Source organism: Medicago sativa, chromosome 2 (genome assembly GCF_051527215.1).
Source record: "Medicago sativa cultivar Bolivia chromosome 2, Bolivia_mono, whole genome shotgun sequence".
In the NCBI taxonomy this organism is placed as follows: Eukaryota; Viridiplantae; Streptophyta; class Magnoliopsida; order Fabales; family Fabaceae; genus Medicago; species Medicago sativa.
Genome location: NC_140750.1, coordinates 16058950 through 16062590, shown reverse-complemented (window position 1 = coordinate 16062590; position 3641 = coordinate 16058950).

Genomic DNA, 3641 nt, shown 5'->3' with positions numbered 1-3641 from the left:
ATATGTGAGTCTTTTTCTCTCCTTCTCAAACCCTAGCCGTCACCCCCTTCTTCTTCTTGTCAGAGGGGTGATTTAGGGTCAATTTTGACCCGAAAAATCACCCCTCCGAGTTGTTTTTTCCTTTTATCCTAATTGAATAAGTGATTTCACATATTTTCTGTTTTCTTTCGTTTGTTTTGTGATTTCGTCGTATCTGAACGTTGTTTTGATTTCCCGTCTTTGTGCGGTGTTTTTTATTTCCCGTCTTAGTGCGGTGTTTATTTGATTCACGTTGAAAGATTAGCTTTGAGCAAGTGCAGATCCGATCAATGACAATGACTTTGGCGTCATCAATGTTGCAGATCCGGAGACATGAATATTTCGGAGACTTGAACATAGTCATATTAGTCATATTTGTAGGCATAGATACTTTGCCTTTTTATGCTATTAACATGGATATTGTGAGTTTGTTCACAGATTCATCCTTTTTGTTTTTAGCGAATTTGGATTTGTATTGTATCGATGTACTCTATCAATTTGAATGAATGAATATCGTTTAATTTTGTCAAAAAAAAATATATTTTTAAAAATGGGATAATAGCAATGTTGTAGACAAATACCTCTATTGGAGGATGTAATAATTCCCTAAAACACTGAGTCAATATGTTAGCAATCCTAAGAAAGAAAACCAAATGAAAATTAGCTCATGAGACTTTTCATGCTAAATGAAACCACATAACAGAAGAGATTGATGGCTATATAGAGAGGTAAAGAGAAAAAGACACAAAAAATACACTAAAAAGAAAGTAACGTTGGGTATTTGCAGAATGGAAACAACTTTGGTACCTGCAGTGCACATCAACCTAAGAGGTTACAATCAACCATCAGCCATCATCATCATTCATCAACTTACTCCAACCAGTCATCAGATCTCTACATTTGAGCACTAAGCAGACTTCATGCTAATAGTAATACTATAATAGTGTAATACCATTTATAACGATGAAGAAGATGTAAAACACGTAACACAATGAATTTTCATCTAGCTAGAGCTGTATTGCATTATACAAAATTATACACCATAAGGAAATAAAGTGATTGTAATCCAGTAAAGTAAGAAAAAACTCACTGTATTCCCAAGCAAGGTTGATTATATAAGAAAGCTAAAGCTATCATCAGAAAGTACATTTGATTGCCGTGCATTTTCCGTTTTCTCTATTTCTTTCTTAACAGCCATCCTTCTACCAAAATCAAAGGATTCCATACACTATATGAGCATCACTTTTTAGAGATATCGAGCAACCTATCAATATATCAATTCACTCACCTATCACATTTCCAACAAACAAAAAGAGAAACAACAAAATTGTCTGAATTAGAACAAATAAGAAAAAATAAAATAAAAAGGATTTGTGCATCACAATTTAAAAAAGGTATGGCAGTGAGAAACAAAACATATTGTTTCAAATGAGCTAAAAAAAGTATTTAGAATCCATTACTCATGAAAAATGCCTAAATTCTTTATCTCAAAATCTATCATTCGTACTACCAAAATATTTCTCCAATCGATCTGAAAAATCGATGCCAAAGAGAAATTACAAAAGTAATAATTAGAAAATAGAGATATAAATCAGTGTCAGAAGAAAACATGAGATATTTCTTCATCATGATGGCTTGTCATAGAATGGGAAGGAAGAGAATTGAAGAGATAGTGGGAGAAGAACAAATGATCAGGAAATATAATGGAAAAAGAAAGGATTTGCATACTCACGCAAATAAAACATTGCTTTTCTCAAATTTATTAAACGGAATACTCACGTAAATTTTTGTTTTGTTTTTCAACAAAAATAGGACAATTAGGTTGGAAAGGATAAGAGCGATCTGTTTAAAGGAAATAACAGGAGTGATTTGTTTTTTTTTTTTTTTATGTTTATCTGTTTAGTAGGAAACGATTCTTGTAGTGCAAACAAAATAGGAGCAATCTGTTAATAGGAGTGATTTGTTTTTATTTTATTTTTATTTTTATGTTTATCTGTTTAGCAACAAATGATTTTTTTTGTCTTCCAAACAAAATAGGAGCAATCTGTTAATATGAGTGATTTGTTTTTTATTTTATTTTATGTTTATATGTTTAGTAGGAAACGATTTTTGGAGTGCAAACTATAACACTCATACTAGACGTATCTAGAAAGTCTAGCATGTGCGTTAGTTTAGTACTGGATACATTAAAAATTTAGGCTTAATTGCACTTTTGGTCCCCTATCTTTCCAAAAGTTGCGGTTACGGCCCCCTAACTAATTTAAATACAAAACAGCCCCCTAAGTATTGATTCTTTGGCAGTTTTGGCCCCCTGGTCCATATTTGACCTGATCTTTGATGACGTGGCACCCAAACCCCTTATGTTTGGTGCCACGTGGATATTTGTTTATTTACTTTTTTTTTAAATTCAGGAAGGCATTTTTAAATTGGAAGAAATTAAAAAAAAAATAGAGAATTTGTTAGGGGGCCGCTAGCTATTGAGGATGGTATTCCCAAAACCAATCACCCACCAACCCAAAAACTCATACATCTGACCCAGATCAGCAGCGTTGCCATCCCACCCATCACATAAACTTAAACAATGTTTCTTTCTTTCTTTCTTTCTTTCTTTCTTTCTATGTTTTATATTTTAAGTTTATGTGTGTTTTGTGAAGTGTGTGAAGGTGGTGAATTGAGATAGATCTTGTGGTGTGTTTTTTGAAGAAGAGAAGAAGACAAGGAAACTAACTAAACTACTTTTTATGATGGAAATGGAAAGGGAAAGAAGGTGATAGTGAAAGAGAGGTTCTTTGTGTTCTATGGAGTGGATTGTGTTATGGTTGTTTATTGCTTTGAGAGTGAGGGAGTGAGTGAGAGAGAGCTTTATTGGTTTGATTAAACTACTTTCAACCCTTTCATTCGCTTTTGTACCCTCAGATACAGCATGCTTGGCCAATTCACCAGGAAGAACAAGTTTGAGCAAGTCTCGAAGATGTCATTGATGAAACTGTTCATGATTCCCATGGCCTTGCTTGAGATACCAATGTCTGGGTGAACTTGTTTCAGAACCTTGAAGATATAGATCTTGTATGTCACCTCAGGTTCAGCAGCTTTCTTCCTCTCTTCTTCCTCCGATTCATTGCTCTTCACTATTTTAACACCGTGATTAACCACTCTTCGCCGTTTCAACCGATTCATTCTTACGCTATTAGATTTGGAAAATTGGATTTTTTTTTAAATAAATGTTTGATTTGATTTGAACTGATTGTAGGTTGAAGGATTGGATGAAATTTTGAATCCAAAGAAGATAAAGAGAAGGAGATTCATGGTGTTGCACTACAACAGTGTTTATAATGTTTTTTATTTTAAATTTTTCTTTGTTTTAATTAATTTATGGGTTTGATGAATTGCTGGGTTTTTTCATGCGAAGGAGAAGAATGATTGATGAAGAAAGAAGGGTTTGGAGAGAAGGAAGAATTGCTGGGTTTTTTCTCACGTGCCCCATTCTTCCATTTTTTTCTCCACCTGCTTTTTCTTTTTCCTTTTTTTTTAATTTCTTCCATTTTTTTTTAATTTCCTCCCAATTTAAAAAGCCTGCAAGATTTGAAAGTGTGTATATATATATATATATATATATATATATA